This window comes from Cryptomeria japonica, chromosome 7 (assembly GCF_030272615.1).
Source record: "Cryptomeria japonica chromosome 7, Sugi_1.0, whole genome shotgun sequence".
Lineage (NCBI taxonomy): Eukaryota > Viridiplantae > Streptophyta > Pinopsida > Cupressales > Cupressaceae > Cryptomeria > Cryptomeria japonica.
The window spans coordinates 288,147,294-288,157,579 of NC_081411.1; positions in this window are offsets into that span (position 1 = coordinate 288,147,294).

The window sequence follows — 10,286 nt, forward strand, 5'->3', positions numbered from 1 at the left end:
GACAAGTTGGAGACTCTTAACGAAGGTGACCCTACTGTTAAAATTGATAAACTTGATGTTACCAGGTGAGATATGAAAAATTGAAGACAGAAGAAGATGAAAGGATTACTACATTCATGAAAACGGTAAATGAAATTGTTATGGGAATTCAATGTTGTGGTGGACCTCTGAGTGAAGATGAAATAGTTTCTAAATTTTTGAGATCTTTGCCACTACCTTACAAGATGAATGTTAATCCAATTAACGAATTGAGAACAATGGTTAATACTTCTATCAATAGAGATATGAAGTGTGAACCTAATTTTCATGCATCTACATCATCAACTGACAAGCAAGAATGGAAAGATTTGTATGCAAAGGAATTGGATAATATGAATAGAGAAGATGAATAATTTGAGCAACTTGAAGCCCTATTTTCTAGAAGAGTACCTAAACGACCAATAGGAAGTAAGTATGAAGGAAAAACACTTTTTAAATATTTTGCATGTAATAAGATAGGTCATTTTGCATCTAGATGTCCTGAAAGGAATCTAGTATTTGAAGAAAGAGCTAGAAGATCTTTTAAACCTAACCCTAGATATCAGAACAAGTATAAGTATAGGTAAAACAAAGATAAATCATGCTACATAGCAGATGAGGAAGGTATGACTGATTCTGAGGATTAACTGGCATAAGACTCTGCTAGTGGTTCCAGAAATGGAAAGGAATGGGTGTTCCTGGCTATCAAGGAATATGTTTTGGCACTTGAAGAGAAGGATGAATTAAAGATAAGGATGAATGGGTAATTGATAGTGGATGTTCACATCATATGACTAGAGATAAAAGAAAGTTTCTATCTTTGTAAGAATTTGATAGCGGTCTGGTTAGATTTGGAGATGACAAATCATGTATGATCAAGGGAAAAGGGACTATATCATTAGATGGTAAGAAAAATACTAATAATGATTAATATTTTGAAGGTTTAAGGCATAATATTTTGAGTGTAGTGCAATTGGTGGATAAGGGATTTAAATTATAATTTGAGGATGGAAAATGTAAAATTATTAATAGATCTAGATTGGATATTGCAACACATACTCAGACAAATGGTAATATATTTCATTTGAATCCCAGTGAGAAGACATTTTTGATTGCACAAATTGATGAGAGTTGGCTATGGCATAAAAGGCTATGTCATGTGAATTTTGATTGCATAGTAAAGATGAGTTCAACTAAGGTAGTTAGAGATATATCTAAGATTGTGAAGCCCTATAATCTGGTATGCAAGGAATGTCAAATGGAAAAATAGGTGAGAACCTCTTTTAAGAGTATACAAGATAAATCTAATGATGTTCTTGATCTTATTCATACTGATTTGTGTGGCCCTACTAGAATTAAAAGTTTTCAAGGTTATAGATATTTTATACTAATCATTGATGATTATTATAGAATGATGTGGGTTAATTTTCTAAGGGAGAAATATGAGGCTTTTGAAAAGTTTAAAATATTTAAAGCTAAATTTAAGACTGAGACTGGATTCAAGATTAACTATTTATTTTCAGATCATTGTGGAGAATTCACATCGAGTGAGTTTAACAACTTTTGTGAGAAGCATGGCATAAGGAGACAATTTTCTGTTCCCCGGACACCTCAACAAAATAAAGTAGTGGAAAGGAAGAACATAACTATCTTGGATGTTGCTAGAACCATGATGATCAAAGCTAATCTACCTTATATCTAAAGGAGAGAAGCAGCGAGATCAATAGTTTATACATTCAATAGAGTACATATCAAAGGAAAAACCGGTAAGACACCTTATGAATTATGTTCTGGCAATACACCTAGAGTTAAGTATTTTAGAATCTTTGGTAGTAAATATTATATCACAAAAGATGATATCATTGGCAAATTTGATCTTAGATGTGATGAAGGAATATTTCTTGGTTATTCTAATGAAAGAAAAGTATATAGATGTTATAAAAAGAGATTGCAAAGAATTGTGGAGAGCGCTAATGTCAAGGTGGATGAGGTGAATAAAAGTCAAATTAGAGTTTATGAGCAAGAACCAGTAGTGGAAATGATCATAACTAAACTAGTAACACCTTTACCAGAATAGAATGTTGAACCGGTTACTGCAATATTATAAGAACATTCAATAGTAACTAAAGAACCAGGAAGAGGAACAAAGAATCAAAAGACTCCTAGGTATGTTAGGATGAATCATTCAGAAGATCAGATCATTGGGGATAAGAACAATAGAGTGATGATAAGAAGGAGATTGACAGCTAATGAGGTATGTTTAATTTCTCAAGTTTATTTGGTATCAGTAATTGAAGCATGTAAAAATAAATGTCGGATGAAAGCTATGGAAGAATTAGATTGGATAGAGAAGAATAACACATCGATTTTAGTTCCACGACCTAAAAATAAGAATGTTATTGGAACCAAATGGGTAGTTAGGAATAAATTAAATGAAGATAGAAAAGTTGTAAGGAATAAAGCTAGATTAGTTTGTAGAGGATATTCTCAAAAGGAAGGAATTGATTATGGTGAAAATTTTGCACCTATAGCTAGGATTGAAGCTCTAAGATTATTTTTGGCCTATGTTGCACATAAAAACTACAAAGTTTATCAGATGGATGTTAAGTGTGCCTTTCTAAATGGGGATCTTGATGAGGAAGTTTATATTGAGAAAACTGATGGTTTTTTACTTTTAGATGATAAAAACAAGGTTTACAAGTTAAGGAAAGCTTTATATGGATTGAAAAAAGCACCTAGAGCTTGGTATGCAAGGTTAAATAAATATCTTTTGAAGCTTGGTTTCACTAAAGGTAATGCTGACATTAATCTATATTATAAAGTCCCTGATGATGACATACTAATTATTGAGGTTTTTGTTGATGGCATCATTTTTGGAGGTGAAGATAAGTTGTGCATGGAATTTTCTAAAAATATGGAGAGAATTTGAAATGTCTATGATTGGGGAAATAAAATTTCTCTTAGGTTTGCAGATTACTCAGACTGATAAAGATATTTTCATCTATCAAACTAAGTACGCTAGGGAATTGTTGAAGAAATTTGGTTTGGTAGACTCTAAACCAGTTAGTACTCCTATGGTTACAAGTGAGAAATTGACAAGGAAAGATGAATCTGCATTGGTAAATCCTACAAGATACACATCTATGATTGGACACATGTTATATTTTGTTAAGAATAGGCCTAATATAATGAATGTTGTTTGCATTGCATCAAGATATCAAAGTGACCCTAGAGAAAATCTTGAGAATGTGATGAAAAGCATTTTTAGATACTTGCAAGGTAAATTTGAATATAGTTTGTGGTACCCTAAGGATGATGGCTTTAATTTATGTGCACATACACATGCAGATTGGGTAGGTGATGTTGATGACTAGAAAAGTAATTTACGTGGAGCTTTCTTTCTTTAGAAGAAGTTAGCTTTATGGATCAGCAAGAAATAATCATGTACTTCTTTATCTACTATTGTAGCTGAGTATGTTGATGTTGCTACTAATTGTACACAATTTCTATGCATGAAGCAAATGTTGAAGGACATAAAAGTGAATTGCATTGGACTTATAGTTATTTACTATGATAACATTGATGCTATAGACATATCAAAGAATCTAGTATTTCACTCTAAAACAAAGCACATATCTATCAATTATAATGTTTTGAAGGAGAAGATGCAAGAAACTAATGTTAGACTAGTTTATGTGAACACTAAAGAGAAAATTGTAGAAATTATTACTAAACCTTTACCTAAAGAATCATTTGAGTACTTCAGAAATAGATTAGGGGTTTTTGCCCCTCTGACAAATAACTTATTGATGTTATTTGGCACCAGTACGCTATGGATTATCAGAGATATTATTCATTTTGGATTGATGTGGGGATGCTACTGCTCAAGGGTAGCAGTTAGCCTTGTGATTTAGTGGTTTTTTATTTTTTCTTTGATATTTTTGTCATATTTCTGGCATTAATATCAAAGGGGGAGATATATTCATTTGAAAAACTTAAGGGATATATACATTAGGGGGAGTGTGTTTGAGAACTTCATTGCTATATGTTTGTGTAAGATATTTGTTTGGCATTTCTTAGCACTTGGACGTCTTTCACATCTACTATTACCATAAATGCCAAATGGGGAGATTGTTGGCTATTTGGAGGAATTAATTATGTGTTGCATTGATGTTTTTTCATTGATGTCAACACTAGTTGTTTTTGTTTCTTTATCGGTATTCTTCTGGTCTGGTTAAGTTGCTTGGTTTCTAGTTGGATTATATCATGATGATTCGGTATGCTCTAGTACATTTGGTTTTTGGAATTGGCTTATTCATGATAATCAAATTCATGTTCAGTCAGTTGGTTTTGATTTTGTGATCAGATACTATCCTATATGCTGGAAAGCTTGGTTTGTTGTTCCGGTGAGGGTTTCATCAATAGAGCTTTGTTGAAGATCTTTGATTTTATGCATAAGTGATGTTGGTGTGGCTTCTAGTAGAGATTTAAGATACTGATGGTGATGATGTTCAAGACTTGGTTGATTGGGGTCATTACTTTAGTGTGTGTAGACCTTAATTGGGTCCTGGTTTATCTAGGTTATGGATTGACTTAATGTAACATGTGGATTAGACTTCTTGATGTGTTTCTAGGATGTCTTATGGGTTGGATATTACTTGTTTGGTCTCAAGCTGACATGTTTTATAATTATATAATTTTTTTATTGTCTGGTGGGAAACCTTATTGTTTGTGGTCAAGCGTTTGTATAAATGAGATGTTATCTTTCCATTTCATTCATTCTTCCAGATTGTAGTATGAATTTCTATGTAGTCTATGAGACTCCTTTTGTGATGAGCAGTGTGCTCTAGTTTGTTGGCCTTACTCCAAGTGCAAGTCCCTCATTTGTAATCATATACTTACTTTTTCCCTTTACCAAGTTTTCCACATACAAATCTTGGTGTAATGTTGATGGTATTTATCCTCAAATTATTGCTTATGCTTAATTGGTATATCTGTTATTTCGATAATTGGTTTATGTATTCCAGTATTAGTCTTTTGGGTTCTAGTATTAAAGTTTTAATTGCTTAAGATTCTGGTAATCTGGTGACAACTTATTCTCCCCACCTCTCAGTTGTCTTCCGGTTATTTGAACTGTCTAACAAAAAGGGCCTAAACCTGTTACATAATTTGGGCCATAAGGAAAACAAAATGAATCTAACGAGGAGTGAGATTAGTGTAAAAGGAAATTTAAAAAAAAAAAACTATCTGGATAAAAATGATAGAGAACAAATTGGGGACGAAATAATAGACTATCTATCAATAGGGGACTTCAATCCCTTTTCTTCTTCACATTGTTTTTTCAATAGATTCAGGTGATCCTTAATAGGGACATGTTCATATCATGAATCGTCTATAATATTTTTGACCTAGGTGATAGAGTTAGGAAATTCTATTAGATATTTTTATACATTCTTGATGTGTGAGGATTCTCTGAGCTACAAACTTACTCCACTTCTCATTCTTTTCTTCTCCTTGTGTTATTTTAGCTCCATTTTTAAAACCTAGATGATGAGGGTTATATTCTTTACTAAATCCATGTAGTAATTCATCATCTTCTTTATGTTATTCGTGAGAACCTCCTAGTTTTCTTTTAGTTTGACCACTTTAGCTTCCAATTGGGGGATCTTGGCCTCTTTGTTAATGATTTTAATTTATTTTTCTATATCCCTCTATATTTTGAAGGTCTCTACCATGATTCTAGTTTCTTCCCATGTCCTATTATCAATTTCTTCATTCGGTCATTCTTGGGCTTTTTCAAATATCACTTTTTCCAACACCAATATTTTGCATTTGGCCTAGTCAAATTAGACCATTTGCCACTTCAAAACTTTGATATGTGTATTAAAGGGTTTTTGAAACATCATTTATTTTTTTCTACAACTTGATAAAGGAATACATTACATTTCAATATTTTTGAAAATTGGAAACTTCGTAGGCTCTATAGAGTCTTCTCTAAAGGTGACAGAGGAGGTTTTTTCCAAGGTACATTTAGGTTGGGGGAATCCAAATGCTCAAAATGAGTGAGAGTCATAGTTAGAAGAGTACTCACTATAATTTATATCTAGCACATAGGAGTTATCTAGGGGATCAAAACTACAACCCAAGGGTCTAGAAAAAATCAACTTTTTTTCTTTCATTTTATCTTTACAAGTCTTGATATTAAGGTCAACCTTAATTGTTGGGGTTGAGATAGAATCCCTAAGAGAGGGGTTTTAATTTTATGTAGGGATTAAATGAGTAGATTAGGATGTAGTGCCCAGGGTGGAGAGTTTAGGGCAAATATGATCTGGAAGAATGTAGGGTTTACAATTATAGATATGGAGTATATGGCTAGAGTGAAAGAGAAGTTGCATTGAAATAATTGCATATAATTAATCCTTAGTAGAGAGGGGTTTCATAGACCCAATATTTTTTACACACTCTTATAGAGAAATAAGCAACTAGAAAGGAAAATTTAACTTTATCTAGTGTTGAAACTAATTACACATTGGAAATAAGAATACATTTAACCTTTTGTACCTACCCTTGAAGGTGACACAATCCATTAAAACCTTTGTAACTATTAGCAAAGCCTCTAGGAGATCCTCAAAATTGAAACCACTTTGAATATAGTTCATATTTTCACCCTTTTTAAAAAACGTATGCATAATCTCCATATAATATGCTTTTATTTTCTTGTGCAAGTGCACACCATCCTTTAGTTATATTTTTTTGTTATTAAGATAAATGGGCTTTACAAGGACCCAAAACCCAAATCTATCAGAACATAAACAAAGTTAAAACAAAGTCTAAACAATAGCTAAACAACAAGGGGAAATAGGGGAAGCACCCCGTATAGTTCAACAAACAAAAAATAAAATGAAAGCCAAAAACACAAAACCAAAAACAACTAACTTGGAGCTTTCATGAGCTCAACATTCCTCTAGATTATCTTCTTGTTGATCTCCTAGAGCTCTTCCATGATAAATCTTCAACTGCCTCTTTCTCATTTTTTGCTCCACGTCCTAGTAGAGGGCTTCATAGAGGTCTGCATATCTTGGTTCTTCTTGTCCACATTAACATCTGAGGATAGATCAGATTTGACTGGTTGAGGTTTATGGATGGAAATTTTGTCATTAACTCTTTTGAGTCCTTATACACTATTAAACATTGCCTCTTTACTAATCTCCACCAAACCCTTGATTTTTCCCTTTAAGTCTTGTATATCATCCTCTAGCCTATCAATCCTAGTCTCATACTCTATTTTTATGCCCTTTGTATCTTCCATAATTTTTTGAGTCAACTTCAAGAGTTTAGCAATTTTATCAGGTATTGGATTTTGAATGAAAGAGTCTATAATGTCCTTCATACATTGTTTGAGAAGATTAATTTTGCCAAAGACCCAACAAAAACATTTCTCCAGGTTAGAAAATGAATTACCTGCTAACCTATCAACATCCATCTTGTCACTTTTAATATTGTTGGGGTTGAAAGTAAGGGGAATGTCAAGTTTAATTTCATCCTCACATTTATCCCAAGTCTTTGTGCTTTTCCCAGTTTTCTACTTTTTAAGATATTACGGGCCCAAATTTTGGGGTGGAGAAATAAGGGGTTTTCAACTTTTTCACTGCTCATCTAGGTGGGTTTTTTATTTTCCTTCTACTAGTAGTTTAAGGTATGGTCTTCTGTGGGGGACCCTCATCCTCTGAGGTTTTGTATTCAGATTCATCTAACACATGAATGTGATTCCAGTCCATCGCCATCCCGCCCTCCTTCTCACCAAATTTTGTATCTGAAACATTATGCACATCCTGGCTAGCCAAGGGTTTAAGGTTTCTCAAAATAGGGGAGTGTTTAAACTCATGAGCCTTAGTAATCTACATAATTAGGAGTATTAACCCTTCATGCAAAACTAGGTTTTCCTCATTCTCAAAATTATTGTGAATGATATTCTCAAGAGATGAAACTAAATAAAATAACATCGATTTTTTTTTATCATGCCTCAAGTGATTCAGAATAGTGAAATGATAAGTAAAAATACTAGAAAATCGGCCATCAATGGTTATGTACCTCATAACGAACTCTTTCATATTTACCCAAATCTTTCAAAGATCCTTTCAATTGTAGCCTCCATTTGGTTTCTTCCTGACTCTACTTCTCTCAGTCTTTCGGTCATAGAAAATTGAGAGGGCTTCTTCCGAGTTTTTCCTTTCTCTATAGAACATTTTTCCCTCCATACTTAGCCCTATAATCTCAGCTATGAAGGGTTCATCTATCTTGAATTCAGCACCATACATACTTAACACCTCATTGTTCCATTTTTTAACAAATATTTCCATAAGCTTGTGGTTATGGCCACAAAGTCTTCTTTCATAATGTTTCAAACCACCATCCACAACTTCCATCCATAGCTCTTTATTTCTCTCCCATAGCTCACATGACGATGGTTCCATTATGTTCTAATCTACAGCCATATAATTGTTACCTCTATAAATTTTAGCATTTACACTAAAACCAGACTTCAACCAAGTGAGATAAAACCAGGCTTGAAATTCACCTCGACTTCTTTCTAGAAATGGCTTTACACATGTGAAAAGCTATCATAATTATGATAGTTCTGATACTTAATATAAGTATAGATCCAATAGCCAACAAGATGAGAGGGGGGGGGAGGTGAATCATACAAACTTAATCATCCATAAAAACATCAGATTCAACCTCGGTAACATATATATCAGTCATATAACCAAAAAATGTCAAACATCCAAACTCAAAAGCATATGAACAATATAAACCTCATAACACTAGATTTAACATGGAAACCCAAAAAGGGAAAAACCACTATGGGATTTCGAACCCACTAAGAAATATACTCTTCTAGAGTATGCTTGGTTAAGAGCAAATCCTGTTAAAGATTACAAACACATTGCTAGATGTGACCCGGTTAAGGGATTTCCCTTAGATCTGTTAGGATCTTCACTTTATTAGAAGTGGCCTTGTCAAAGGATTTCAAACACTCAATCAGAATGTCACCTTGTTAGAGGATTTACATATAAGACTGTTAAGTCCACTCAGTTAAGAGATTTCCTGTCACTTTCACAAAATAACAGTAATACAATCTGTCTGCAACTTCACATCTAAAATGATAAAGCAGATTCCTATTTGTTCAATACAATCTAGACATAGAACTAATCTTGTCTATCTGTTGGGCATCAATACTCTGTTATTCAAACAGGTCTTCAAGCTTCTATGCTCGGTTATCACTATGTAGCATCCCTGTGCATACACTTGCCCACATACATTGTTTATCAACAATTTCCTATTTATAAACAATCTTCTAACTGCTTAATCTCCTTGATCACATTTCCCATGATCAATCATAACCATCAGATCTTTTAATCTTGTCTAGGATCATTGTATCTTTCGATCTGAAAATGTTTTACCCCACCTTGGAACTTGTGTTAGGGTAATGCGGTTCAACCTGAGCTGTAGATCTTCTTTCCAACTTTCCATTGCCTTAGATTTGCTTATCAAACTTCTTCCACAACTTGCCAATTATTGATCCGCTCCAGCTCATTAGCTTCTTTCATTAAATATCACATGTAAACATTTAATGCATTTTCTTATAGCTCGGTTACAACTCGGTGAATACTAAACTTCACTTGGTAGACATTTTGTCTTCATTAACCGACTTCGATAACCATAGGGTTTACTGACTAGGTTCCTTAGGGTTTATCGACTAGGTTCCTTAGGGTTTACCGACTAGGTTCTTTGCTTGATAACATAGTATAGTATTAACCTTTACATTTTACAACATATGTATGATGTTAAAACAATCTAAAACATCAAGATCTCATCATTGTCTAACTCAGTAGTAGTTTCCCATTGAATATCTTATCCCCTTATTCATCATATTCTTTCCTGTGTCTTTACCGACTTCTTTATAATCTTCATATCATACTTCTCAGGATATGGCAACATCATACTGAATTAGAAAATCAATTTCTTGACATCAATGACAAAATAATAATATCAAGATAGTAAAACATCTTTAATCAGTTATGTCCATAATCATCAACAACCTTCTCAATATCCTTATTGAAATGTCAACAATCTCTCATTGTCTGTTATAATGTAATATTGCCAACAATCTCCCCCTTTGGCATTGATGAAAAAACTAATTGATTTGACCTTTAAAAGATTCAGATTGTTGTGATTCTGAAATGCTTGAAATGCTCTCCCCCATT